Source organism: Myxine glutinosa, chromosome 2, assembly GCF_964187855.1.
Source record: "Myxine glutinosa chromosome 2, kmMyxGlut1.1, whole genome shotgun sequence".
Classification (NCBI taxonomy): Eukaryota; Metazoa; Chordata; class Myxini; order Myxiniformes; family Myxinidae; genus Myxine; species Myxine glutinosa.
The window spans coordinates 24223023-24237802 of NC_136262.1; the positions used below are offsets into that span (position 1 = coordinate 24223023).

General features: G+C 42.8%; 1 pseudogene; it reads right to left on the reverse strand.

Moving 5' to 3' along the window:
• Window positions 1-3581: 3581 nt before the first annotated feature.
• LOC137417131 (U6 spliceosomal RNA) lies at window positions 3582-3653 on the reverse strand (annotated as a pseudogene).
• Between the last annotated feature and the right edge of the window lie 11127 nt (window positions 3654-14780).

Consider the following 14780-nt stretch of genomic DNA (forward strand, 5'->3'; position numbering starts at 1 on the left):
GAATACAATCAATAGTTCCGGGCCCAAAATGTCCCAAAATTCCATGTAAAACTCAGCTGGCAGGCCATCAATTCCCGGAGCCTTTCCAGATTCCATTCCAACCAGGGCACGCTGTAACTCATCAAGGCTTAAAGGCACATCCAGCTCCAGGCGTTGAGTCTCAGTTAGGGTTGGGAGATGGGAGGTAAAACATTTTATTTTATCCTCATATATATCTTTTTTAGCAAATAGTTCAGAATAATACTTTCTAATAGTGATTTTTACCCCATCAGAACTTGTAATTTCATTCCCACTGGGGTCCTTAACTGATAAAATAAGCTGGGGAGGCTTCGTTTCAGCTTCTAAGTGAAAGAAGGCTTTGCTAGGACTATCCGATACTTTAATGCTTTTTACTCTCAGTCTAACTAGTAGTCCTGCAGCCTTCTCCTGTAATAGTTCCCGGAGTTGGGTCCTTTTTTCAAGGAGCAATTTATAATTTGTCTCATTTTCTTGCTCTGCCATTTTGTTTTGCAGTTTTAGAGTTTCGGTTTCCAACCGTGCCAATGTGATTTGACTTTCATGAGTGATGTGGGAATTAAACTGTTGACAAAACAGTTGTATATGAGTTTTCATATTATCCCTCCAAAGGTTAGTGGAAGCAAAGAGGGGCTTTTTTCCAACTATAGCTATCCATAGGATGCGAAAGGCTTCCTTAAACAGGGTATCATCCAAAAGACTTGTATTGAATTTCCAATAGGTGCTCCTCCGTTTGAATTGAGGGAAAGATAGGCCCATCGTGACCATGTGGTGGTCAGAGAAGATGGAAGGGGTAATAGTTGAGGAGGTTACAATATTCCTTAATCGTGGGGTGATGTACCAGCGGTCAAGCCTCGCTAAGGATACTTGGCCATTGGAGCATCGACACCATGTAAACTGCCGGTCATTTGGGTGCATCAATCGCCATACATCCAAAAAAGCCCCACCTGAAAGAAACTGGGAGAGGTCACCATGGGACTCGGGATGTGGTTCCGGTGAATTTCTGTCTATTTTGGGCTCTAGCGTACAATTGAAGTCTCCCCCCATGCATATGCACTGATTTGGGTCAAACAAATTTAAATGGTTTATCACTTCAGTAAAGAAGGCTTTACGGTCAGTACTCTCACTTGGTGCATATACATTAAAAATAATAAGCTTCAGGCTATTGATCACCAATTCTAGGGAGGCAAAACGTCCCCGAATCACCTCCTGAAAGAGGCAAGATTCAGGTACAAGTCCTGGTTTTAACAAAAACCCAACTCCAGCAGATACAGATGACATATTACTGAAGAAACATTTACCTTTGAACATGCTGCACCAGTCATGTTCAACCTTCTCAATAATATGAGTTTCTTGCAGTAATATTACATCAACTTGTTTCCGTTTGAATAAACTATTCACTTGGATCTGGCGGACGTGACTGGCCCCACCACCATTTATATTGAGTGTTGCAAGATTAAGCGTCTTCATCACTCATTAGTAAATTTTGTCTGACACTGTGAGTACTCACTCTTTGCCTTTGTTATGATTTTCTTTAGTCGATGAAACTGCGATTTTGTTAGGTTTAGTTCCTCAGATTTTTTTATGACTAGTTTTGCAGCCTGAATAAAGGGAGCCAAATCAGGGAAATGATCCCCAATGATGACATTTCGCTGTCTATACGTTTCATTGAGGAATGAGAGAACAATATGGGGAGGGGTTGGGGGTTGATCTGCCATTAATTGTGATAATGCTGTTACCTCCACCTCCTCTTCCGATTCTGATAAATCAGAAAGTGGTCCAATGGGGTCTGGGTCAATACCGTTATCTTCTCCTGCTATGCAACCTAGCCTTCCCTTGTCTGGGGGGTCCACGCAGTGCTGTGTTTGGGAAACATCAGCACATTGATTACTGATTTCCTCAATTGGCATGAAATCATTATTCCCACATTCCTGTGGATTTATGTTTCCACCCTTATCTGCTATATTGGCAGATTTATTATGGATGTCAGCCTGTTCGGCGACATTCGTTTGGATCAATGATGCACCATTCACGGAATCGTGGCCTGAATTATTTACATCATTAACGTCGTCTGTGTGAGTAATGGAAGCGCGTTGTTTTAGCGGCTGAACCCTGATACTCTTTTCTGGGTTTTCCTCTTTATTTATTTGGTCCACGCTTTGTAGAGAGAATCCAGGTGCCTCCTGAAGAGTTTTTCCACCAACAGCCTGCAAATCGAGCACAACCTTTTTACCTGCTCCAGATGAGTCACTATCATCCGGAGCCCTTCGTTTACTCGTCCCCACTTTACTATCAGTGTCCATTTCAACATTTTGCTGAGGAGGAATAAATACGTTCACGCTTGGAACACTGGATTCACCCTCATTAGGAATTTTAAGCGGTGGCAATGCGTTAACCTCCCCCCCACTGGGAATCTCAATTAGTGGAGCAACGTTAACCTCCCTCCCACTGGGAGTATTCATTAGTGGAGCAGCGTTAACCTCCCTCCCACTGGGCGTATTCATTAGCAGAGCAACCTCCTCCTTACAAACTATGGCAGTGTGACCTGTCTTGCCACACCTGACACACGAGGCTTTGGGACAAGAACGTTTTAAATGTCCATACGCTCCACACTGAAAGCATGTTAAGGTGGTGGACGATGCGTATAGCTGGAAATTTGCCTCTTCAAAATTAATTTTGAAAGTGATGTTGAGGCCTGTGTCGTCCCCACGGTCTGGAAGGACCATATACACCTGTCTGCGGAAGCTCATTACGTGCTTAACACGTTCATTCCGACACCCAAGAGGGATTGTTGAAATCCTCGATACCATTTTACCGTACCGTGATAGCACGGTCATTAACTTGTCATTTGGGATAAATGGTGGTATGTTAGAAATAACCACTCTCGTCGCGGGAGTTAATAGCGGCGACGCCATCATAAAGTGACCGCTTTCCGTGGTTATTCCCGCACTTACCACGTCATGGACGAGTTCCTCGTCCGAAATGAACACCACCACTTTCTGGTTCATACGCGAAGCTGCACGTATATTTTCATCCCCAACAATGCTCCCCACAGCGAGGATGATGTCCTCGACAGGGACTCCATCCGGAGGCACGCACACAAACGCGTGCTTCCTGGTTAAGCCTTCAAAGTCATCGCGACGAGAGCGCGCATTCGCCATTCCGGCGAAAATACCCCCCCCCCCCTCCCCCCGCTTGTCCGAGCCGGACAAGAGGGTATCAAACCTAAATAAACGAATTAAAGTAAATAATAAACGTGCATTATAAGCACAGAAATGGCTTACAACGCGCCGTCAACGCCAGTAGGCCGCAGCCACAATGGGCCCGCTCTCAATCCTCTCTCTCTCGAAGGCAAAGGTGTAGAACAGATGAAAACAAATGCCAAAGCACACAGGATGGAAAAGGAGAGGGAGGGGGGGGCAGGGGAGGGCAGGAGAGGGGGGAAAACTCACGACGGACTCACCAAAACACAGAGCAGTTGCTCACAGCCGCCATGACGCTACACCCAACGCACCGACAGCCGATAGGTGGCGACAGAGAGAGACGAGAGAGAGAGAGAGAGAGAGAGAGAGAGAGAACGCTTCACGAATTTGCGTGTCATCCTTGCGCAGGGGCCATGCTAATCTTCTCTGTATCGAGAGAGAGAGAGAGAGAGAATTGAATTTGCAACACCATTTATTTCACAAAAACAAACCAGGTCAAGTCAAATTTTACAGGAGAGAAAAATAGAAAAAAACAACAGTTCTTAATGTAATTATTAGAAAAGAAAGACCAAATTCAATTCATTCACAACACATAAGGCTTCATTAATACACCATTTGCACTCAGAGTTTGACATTTTCATTCGCCACATAATAATCAAACTCTAACCTTATTCTTGCAGACACCAGGGCCCGTATTCATAAACGTTCTTATGTTAAGTACACTTAAACTCCAAGTGTGACACTTACCTAGGACTAAGACTTATGTCGGTATTCATAAATGACCTTAAGTGTTACACCTCACTCAGTGTGACACCTAAATATAGGCATAACACCTAACCGTTTTGACTGGCCGTTGCTGGGGTTAATGATCACATTTCTTGCACGATTGTGTCAGTTTCTGTGGTTTGGCTGAGTGCCATGACATAAGGACGGGACTACATAACTGGGTTCAAAACCAAATGCTGTTATTTAATGCTGTTCTAAGTCGATAGGAAGACCTTCGGCATTATTTTCCACCTTTCATCATGGCAGGGAACACTACGTCTACGAAGTGAAAGAAAAATTTCAGTGATGCTGAAAATTTTTGGCTGTGCAAAGAGTATGAAAAGCATATTGGTGTCATCGTATCAAAGTTTTCTGTCTCCGTTTCAAACAGAAAGAAGCATGACGCATGGGTTAAGATAACCGAGGCCATGAATAGAAGAAATCCTACCGTGGTAAGGAGTAACAAGGACTCCCAGAAAAAATGGCAGAACATGTGCTCAGTTATGAAGGATGAATACCGCGCGTACAGAAAAGAACTTGTACAGAAAAGAACTTGCCAAAACCTTAAGTTCCCTTGGCAATGCATTGTTTCGCAATGTCAATGGATCAAGGTTATCACCAATAACATCAATAACATCCAAAATCGTTTGCCGATCAAGGCGGTATCGTTGGTATCGTTCGACATCATCGTACTCATCTAGCGGATGAGGTCGGTCACGAAATACTCGTTCTCGACGAATTGCACGCCGTCGAACCGGCCGTTCTTGTGCTATCAGAAGCAATGCAGCCATTCCTCTTCACTGTCTGGTCGAAAGTGGACAGAATGTACAGTGTGTGGCCAACTTACGTTCACTTAAGACACCCCTGGAGGTGTCTCAAATATAAGCATGAAGTTGAGTGTAATACATTAGGTAAGTAGCATATTGAATACCACTTGTTCGTAAAACCTAATTTAGGAGGTACTTAAGTGTTATACTTAGACTTAAGTACATTTATGAATATGGGCCCAGCCCTTTAAACATAGGAACAACATAAAACCCATGCCCATTATCAATTTTAATTTTCCTTGATTTATATATTGCATATTATGCGAAAGCAACTAAGAAGTTTCGGAGAACACCAGAGTCCTTGCAGGAGGGTCTGAAAGGTACACCAAAAATAAAAGAATGTGAAGTGAAAGGAAAAGACAACTGATCAAAAAGGTGTGTGAGAATCGAGAAAAGAGGTATCAGTCTTTCACATTTCACATAGGCATGAAAGAGATCCTCCTTCTGTCCACAGAAGGGGCATGCTACCGGTACTGAACTATCAAGATGATGAACAAAGGTGTTCATAGGGAGAGCCCAATGTGCTAATCTCCACTGGATATATGCTAGGAACCCATAAATGGGTAGTTTGTACATATTAGGCCACAGTGGCGTGGCAGGAGACCCTGGCCCTAACCTTTCTGACCACAAGGCCACTTGTCGTGTCACTCCTGAGAAGGGTGATGCTTGGTTTTCTCAAAGAAGCTTGTGAATACCCACCTTTGTTACCAAATGAAAAGGAGATACAAGTTCACCATTTGACTGGAGAGCTGGGAGCACCTTAATTTCAGGGAAGGACAGCCGAAAATCCTCAACATTGTTTATACCTTCCCAGCCAATATTTAACTCCTTAAACTTCCTCTTGACGATGCGTATAATTTGGCTGATAACACGCACAGATCTCAAACCAAGAATGGTCGCCACCCTGCCAGCAGACATCCATTTTGTCCCAGATGTATACCTCAGGTCACAAACTCTTCAACTCCTCCTTGAGTAAATTTCCGAATCAAAGTCGGACTATGAGGAATGCATGGAAAAAGCCCGTTATAGAAAATAGGTTCTTGGATAAACATCCGGCAATTATAAGCCAGTGGTGTAGTGGTGAGAGGGAGGATGATGTATATACAGTCACGTGAAAAAGTAAGTACACCCAATGTAAAGTTTTGACTTTTTCAACATATTTCAACATACAGCTACTTGATCTTCATTTCAACAATATTGATAGATAAAGGTGATATAATATAACAAATATCATGAAACATTTACATTTTGTAGTCCATTGTATAATTTAAATAAACATAAATGCAAATTTCGCATGTGGAAAAAGTAAGTGCACCCTGACATTTATCACTACTTCAAAGACCTAAAATTAGAATCAGGTGCACCAGCTCAGGTGCAAATGATTAGAACATCGTTAGGGAGGATCTTGGAGGAACCTGTCTTATTTAAACCTCAGACATTTAGTTTGTTTTGCTCTTTGTTGTTGAAGTGTGTGGCATCACCGTGCCGAGATCAAAAGAGCTCTCTGAGGCCTTCAGAAAGAAGGTTATAGATGCCTACGAGCCTGGGAAGGGATTTTAAAAGATCTCAAAACAATTTGAAATCAATCATTTGACTGTCCGGAAGATCATCTGCAAGTGGAGAAGATTCCAAACAACTGCCAACTTGTTCAGGCCAGGCCGCCCCAGCAAGTTCAGCCCGAGAGCAGACCGCAAGATGCTGAAAGAAGTCTCTAAGAACCCTAGAATGTTATCAGGGGACCTACAGGTAGCTCTTGCCACTGTTGATGTCAAAGTGCACGAGTCTACCATAAGAAAGAGGCTGCACAAATTTGACCTACATGGGAGGTGTGCCAGGAGGAAACCTTTGCTGTCCAGAAAGAACATCAGGGCAAGACTAAAGTTTGCCAATGAACACATAGGCAAAGATCAGCACTTCTGGAACAATGTGCCCTGGACAGATGAGTCAAAGGTAGAGCTATTTGGCCACAGTACCAGAAGACATGTTTGGCGAAAACCAAAGACAGCATTTGACCACAAGAACATGATACCAACTGTAAAGCATGGTGGTGGAAATATTATGGTTTGGGGCAGCTTTGCTGCATCAGGGTCTGGGCAGCTCACCATCATAGAACCCACTATGTATTCTTCATTGTACCAGAGGGTGCTTGAGGATAATGTGAGGCCATCTGTCGGAAAGTTTAAGCTCAACCGAAGGTGGACCTTGCAACATGACAATGACCCTAAACATACCAGTAAATCCACCAAGGAATGGCTGAAAAGAAAGGAATGGAGGGTTCTGGAATTGAGGGTTCTGGAATGACCAAGTCAAAGCCGGGATCTAAATCCCATCGAGATGTTGTGGGGGGATTTGAAACGAGCTGTGCATGCAAGAAACCCCTCAAACATCGCAGAGCTGAAAGAATTCTGCATGGAGGAGTGGGCAAAAATTTCTCCCAGTCAATGTTGGAGACTGGCAGACAGTTCTAAGAAACGCCTACTTGAGGTTGTTTCTGCCAAAGGGGGCAATACCACCAATTAGAGCCAAGGGTGTACTTACTTTTTCCACATGCGAAATTTGCATTTATGTTTATTTAAATTATACAATGGACTACAAAATGTAAATGTTTCATGATATTTGTTATACTAGGGCATGCCCGTACTATATCTATATCTAAAATTATATCCCCCCCTCTATTTACATGAAATGGTTTGGTCCATGAAATGTTTTGGTCCATTCGCAACGCCAAAGCGAACGGCGAACGCTTTACATGAAATGGTTTGGTGCATGAAATGTTTTGGTCCATTCGCAACGCCAAAGCGAACGGCGAACGGCTTGCGAGTACAGTGACAATCCCACCGGGGTTTTTATTAGTTTTAAAACATAGTTTAACGCCAACATAGCGCCAACATAGTTTGCAAACGTGAAATAAATGAATACGCTCTCAAATGTGCCATCCGAGGCAGAGTGTGTCCGCCACGTTCGGCACACGCGATAGCTCGCTGCTCTCTGATTGGTTGAATCGTTTTTTGGACATAGCTCGGTAAGTAATTGTCCGATTAATATGAAACCTTGAAAAGGCACATCCTCGGGTCCCCAGCAATATACCTGGCAAGTTTAAAGTATATCGGACCCGTGGTTGTCGAGAAACAGCGGTCACAGACAAACGTACAAACGTACAAACAAACAAACACACAGAGATTACTGGAATTATAGATAGATTATATCACCTTTATATATCAATATTGTTGAAATGAAGATCAAATAGCTGTATGTTGAAATATGTTGAAAAAGTCAAAACTTTACATGGGGTGTACTTATTTTTTCACGTGACTGTACATACACAGATGTGTGGATATGTTGAGATATTTTGTGTATGTTGATAAAGGGAGGATGATGTGTATACAATATACATATATATGTATGTATATATATATATATATATATATATATAATTATATATATATATATATATATATATATATATATATATATATATATATATATATATATATATATATATATATATATATATATACATATATATATAGTGGGGCGGCTTAGCCGAAATATTCAAAAGAATTGTGCATTTTGTGAAACAAGCACCAAATTTGGCACAAATGTACATTAATATGTTGCGAACATTTTCAGATATTGGGCCACTTGAAATTCCGTAATTTTTTTTTTCAAATTTTTTCAAATTTCGTAATTTCAAATTTTTCGGGTGACACCGTCACAATTTCGGTCTTCGAGGCCGGCCGATAGGCAAAGTGTGACCGGAAGGGACGAGGTTCTCCTGACCATGTGGCCCTCGATCTGGGAAGCGAGAGGCGTTCCATTAGTGGACGCGCCCCTCACGCCCGACTTTTGGGCGGCCCCGGCAGGCCGTTTGTTTTGACGTTCCGTGACAGGCCCCGCACCCCCACCTCCGGGCCGACCGGAAGCTTGTGCTGAGTACATCATACCTGAACAACTCAGTGAGGCAGAACACAGCAGTGCACACCAGGGTGACCCCTTCAGTGCATAAACCAATTAACCTGTCCACTGCAGGGCATATAGAAATGAAGTTATTTTCTGCATATAATAATAATATAAGTTCAGTTCTATATAACAATTTCTGTTATCACCACTACCACTACAACTACCACTACTACAAGCTTTGTCTGGAATTTTGTGGACTAACAGACAAACAGACATACAGACAAGCTGGGATCAAAACATTACCTCCTTCCACCATTGAGTGTAGAGGTAAACATCATGGAAATTATATCATGCCCTAGATTTAATTCATGCTTACCCGTGTATTTGCTTCACTGGTTCACAAGGTCTTTTGCATACATGTAATTCAGACTCTCGTCTTCATTGCTGACCACACAATGTTCGCAACATATTAATGTACATTTGTGCCAAATTTGGTGCTTGTATCACAAAATGCACAATTCTTTTGAATATTTGGGCTAAGCCGCCCCACTATATCGGCCGGCCTCGAAGACCGAAATTGTGACGGTGTCACCCGAAAAATTTGAAATTACGAAATTTGAAAAAATTTGAAAAAAAAAATTACGGAATTTCAAGTGGCCCAATATCTGAAAATGTTCGCAACATATTAATGTACATTTGTGCCAAATTTGGTGCTTGTATCACAAAATGCACAACAGGTTTGCTATGCTGCGACACTAATATATATATATAAACAAAATATCTCAACATATACACACATCTATGTGTATTTTTGTACATCATCCTCCCTTTATCAACATATACAAAATAACTCAACATATACACACACACACATACATACACATCTCATCTCCTCTTCCTGTTCAGGCTGGAGTTCCCCAAGGCAGTGTTCTGGGCCCTGTGCTTTTTCTGGTCTTCATCAATGATCTCTCTGACTCTCTTGAAAATCCTCTCTATCTCTTTGCTGATGACTCTACTCTCTGCCGCTCCATTCCTCATCCCTCAGATCGGCAGTCTGCAGCCTCCTCGCTCTCTGCAGACCTGGACAAAATCCCAGACTGGGCAAACAAGTGGAACATGTCTTTCAATCCTGAGAAATCTCACACTCTTACGATGTCTCTCCAAAAAGACCGACTGGACAACCCTCCCATCCACTTTCTGAATAATCCTCTCCAAGAAGTTCTGTCACTCAAGCTTTTGGGTCTCACTATCTGCCATGATCTTTCCTGGGAAAACCACATTTCAAATCTGGCCTCCAAAGCCAGTCGCCGACTGGGCATCCTCCGTCGTGCGAAGTCCTTCCTTGGCACACCTGAGCTCCTCACCACATATAAGGCTTTCATCCGCAGCTCAATGGAATACTGTTCCCCCCTCTGGGCTGGTGCTCCTGCCTCACACGTAGCTCGTCTTCACGCTGTTGAAACCAAAGCGTTCAGAATCATTGGAATCTCCCGCAATGAACCTGATTCTAAGGGCCTTTTACTCTCTCACCACGGGCAGGTTGGCAGGTCTTTCTGTCTCCGTCCGACTCCTTTCCGGCTTAGCTCCCCATTCTGTCTGTGCTCTGTCCCCCAAATATTCCTGCAGGACGCACAAGGTCTGCCAGCAACCCCTTTCTGGTGAATGAATGAATGAATGATCGTTTTTAAGGCCATTTTCCCCACTTTAGCGAGGGTTAGCCTTGCGGGCCCCATGACAATCATGGTTCCCTGTTTGAGGCAATGTTTTTATGGCCGGATGCCCTTCCTGACGCCAACCCTTAGTCGCCTCTTACGATGTGCAGGGATACGGTGTACCTATTCTAAACTGGGGTACACACCAGGATCATTCATCCCAGCAAGCTGGTACTCAATTTGCCGACCTCGGAAGGATGACAGGCTGAGTCAACCCCCCTGGTGTTAAATTAGTGATCGACCGGGATTCGAACCCAGGATCCTAGGATCCCAAGCCAGCACCCTAACCGCAAAGCCAACACCAGGCTATCGCTCACCTTCACTCTTTCATTCCTCTTTTTTCCTGCCTCTGGAACAAGCTCCCACATTCTCTTCAATCCCACTCATCCAAGTTTTCAAAACAGCTGTTCACCACCATCTCTTACATTCCCTCATTCAAAACCTTGATATTTTCTACCCCTGATATTAAACCCCAAATCTACCTTTTTCAAATTGTGTTTTCTTTCCAAAAAGTCCTAGTTTTTTCCATCTTGTTTATACCGTTTACCCCACTCCAGCCCTCTCCCTTCCATAGACATGCCAATGTCCCTGTTATTTACTGTTGTTGTGCTTCCCTTTCTCTCACCCTCTTCTCTCCCACTCTCTTTATTATATTGTTACCTTTGTGGGGGTAGGAGATGAAATACCTTAATGATGTCAGGAATGTATAGTTTAGAATGGACCGCATGCCGCGAATAAGAAGAAATCTGTATTAAGTAGGCCGTCTGTGTGGGGAAGAGCGTTTGCATGTTGCCATAAGGAGGGTGGTCTTGTGCTAGTTAAATTGGGCTTATGGTTAATAATCCTCAGTGTGTAACGCCTCCTGTACTTTTCCCTTTGTTCTTATAAAATTCACCCGGCCAGCCATGCAAACGAGCGCCGTCCATTAACCAACATCCACCACCGACATTGCCGACACAAAGCCGAACATTCCCGAAGGACGGCTAGACTCCACCTCGAAAGACCATAATTGACAGGCCATGCCCAGAGCTTTGTCATTGGGCATCAAGAAGGCCGTGAGGCCCCGTCCTGATGATGATTGGTTGTGGAGATGGAATGAGTCGATGGGACGCCAGGATTGGTAGTATGACATCAGAGAGCTGGAAGGTTCGAGGAGAGGAAGATCTGTTATTTCTCTCTCTCTGGTCCTGGCATGCGTGGCGAACGGTCGCTTTTCTTTTGACTCTCCTTGGTTCTGGCAATCGGCTCGGGCAGTTGCTTTTGTTATTTGTCCCTGGCTTGGCTGTACCTGACTCGTGTGCGATCGTGGAGAGGAGGAGGAAGAAGCAGACTCTTTTTCTCTTTTTCTCTATTTCTTTCTTTCTTTCTTTCTTTCTTTCTCTCTCTCTCTCTCTCTCTCTCTCTCTCTCTCTCTCTCTCTCTCTCTCTCTCTCTCTCGCCGACTCAGGGATCGAACAGGGGGGATGTTTGGCTGCCTGCTGCAAGCTCGATATGCTGGCACGCTTCATCGGCGCCATTGTGCGGGCGCTTCGATACGTGGTGACTCAGGTTTGACAACCACTGAGCTCTTCAAAGCCCTCGTTGAGACGCAAAGCTGAGTACCAGCCGACATAAAACATTTATTTTCTTTAATCATTCCCTTGTTTGTATACGGGTCTGAGGGGAGACATCTCAAATTAGGAATTAAGTTTTACTTTACCTTTCGTTTTTATTGTCCTTGCATTCATTTTCATTAAATCCTTTATTTTTGGCATTTAAATTTTTTGTATTGTGAATTTTGCTGTCACGTATTTGTGTGTGTAGGTCCCGTGGCGTGGCGGCCGTCAAATTAACTAAGGCTTCAGGTCTTTCCCGCGCGCCTGAAAAGATAATCCTGCCATGTTTTGAAAAATACCTCGGAGTTCAAGTTCATTTCGGCTATCCGCCATCGGGGATCTTAATCCCCGGCGATCTGACAATATGTTTTTTTGTGTTAGCTCTTACATAAGCCTCGACTTAGTATACAAAAAAAGAAAAAAAGACATAGCCCTTTGCATTTCGGCCAAATAGTTCAATTTCCGTCTCATCAGACCACAGACTATTTTTCCTCGTGCTCTCAGAGTCTTTCACGTGCCTTTTTGCAAACGCCAGGAGTGCTGTCATCTACCTTTTTCTCAGTAGTGGCTTCTGTCTGGCCACTCTACCATAAAGCCTAGATTTGTGAAGGGTTGCAGAGACTAGATTTGTGAAGTGATTTGAAGTGCTGCAGAAGAGTTTGGGTAGTTCCATATTCTTTGAATTTCCTAACGATGGAGCTCATTGTGCTCTTGGGAAGTTTCAATACTCTAGAAATTGTTTTATACCCTTCCCCAGATCTATGCCTCCTCACAATTCTAGCTACGTTCACAGTTCTACGGACAGCTCCTAAAACTTCATGGTAGAGTTTCTGCTCTGACATGCACTGTCAACTGTGAGACCTTATATAGAAAGGTGTGTTTCTTTCTAAATCATGTCCAATCAATTTACTTGGCCACAGGTAGACTCCAATCAAGTTGTAGAGACATCCCATGGATGATCAAAGGAAATGGCATGCACCTGAGCTCAATTTGGAGTGTCATAGCAACGGTGTTGAATACCTATTGACTCAAGACATTTCAGCTTTTCATTTTAAATTATTTTGTAAACAATTCGAATAAAAAATTCGACTTTTACATTATGGGGTATTGTGTGTTGATCAGTGACCAAAAAAATCTCAAATTAATCCAAATGAAATTCAGGCTGTAACACAGCAAAATGTGAAAAAGTCAAGGGGTGTGAATACTTTCTGAAGGCACTGTACATAAGCACACCTTGTGTAAAATACACGTAGGTCTGACTTGCGAAGGCCGCACAGCTCCTATCGTTGCTATAACATGGGATGTATCAAAAGTAAATTAGAACAGACTCAGACCCGAACCTGGAACCAACAGCTCAACTCCTCTAGCTGTAGACGACCTGCACCAAAATGAAGAACAATGCATCAACGATATGTTCAAGGTCCATGAGTTATAAAGGCATCTACAATCAATGGAAGGTCCAGGGTGATGTATCACTTTGGCAGTAGGTAATGGGATATCTAACTGTTAATGGTAATCCACAGTTTTCATGCATTAAGTGGCCACCCCTGAGAGCTTTTTTGTGTTGTCAGGACAACCTGGAGATAAAATCCGGTTTTCTTTTATACTCGTCTATTTTGGTCGCTAAACGAGCCCCATTACATAAAACATATATATTCTCGTCTCAATTGATGATTTGTAATCAATGAGAGTGGAATTGGAATCAATCAGAGTGAAATGCTCAATTTTGTAAAATACCGCCTTTGTTGATCCTTACGATGTGTAGAGATATAAATCGTGTCACATACGATTTTTAAGTCTTAAAAGAGACAAAGGAATGCGACACACATTCCCAGAAATAATAGTTTGTTCATCCAACTTTTTCACATCACCTTATTTGAGAAGAATGCTAATTATAAGGTCACGCACTATCTTTGAAAAAAAACTACATGAAATTGCATATTAAGGGGAAATTTAATATTAAGGGGAAATTTAATATTAAGGGGGAAAAAAAATAACAGGGGAAATTTAAATACCGAATTGTATTTGAAAACCACAGAAACAAAACAAGTGACTAATTCATTCCAGGCAATGTTATAGCTCATGGTCTCGTGAGGATGTAGTGGTGGTGTCGACTCATGATAAGCCGAGGGATCGCTCATTGCAAGGGTCATTACAACCTCTAGACCTGCCGATAGTCTAACAGACAATTGGAGCCAAAATGACGAACACATCGGGATACCTGGAAAAGGCTGAATCATGCAAACGGCGGTTAAGTGGTTAATTTGCTCGTATATTCCAACTCCCCCATCTCTCCAACTCTTAAAGGACGTACGAGGCATGTCCGAGTGGGACATATACTACTGTATGAGAATACAAATACGAGTACATGCGATACACCGATAGCATGGCCTTGTGGGAAGCCTTGATGGCTCTGAATGCTGAAGTGGAAGATGGTAATGTGATGATGGTGGTGGAAGAGTTCGTTGTTGTTGTTGTTGTTGTTGTTTAGCCCCAGACAGTTCTCTCGAACAAGCCTGCTGCACGGAGACAGCCGATCGTACTGTATAGTATTTCATGTACTACACTGCCTTCAGAAAGTATTCACACCCCTTGACTCTTTTCACATTTTGTTGTGTTACAGCCTGAATTTAAAATAGATTAAAATTGAAAAAATTTTGTCACCAATCTATCCAAAATATCCCATAACGACAAAGTGAAAACACATTTATATAAACTTTTACAAATGTACTGAAAATTAAATGCAGAAAAATTTATTTACGT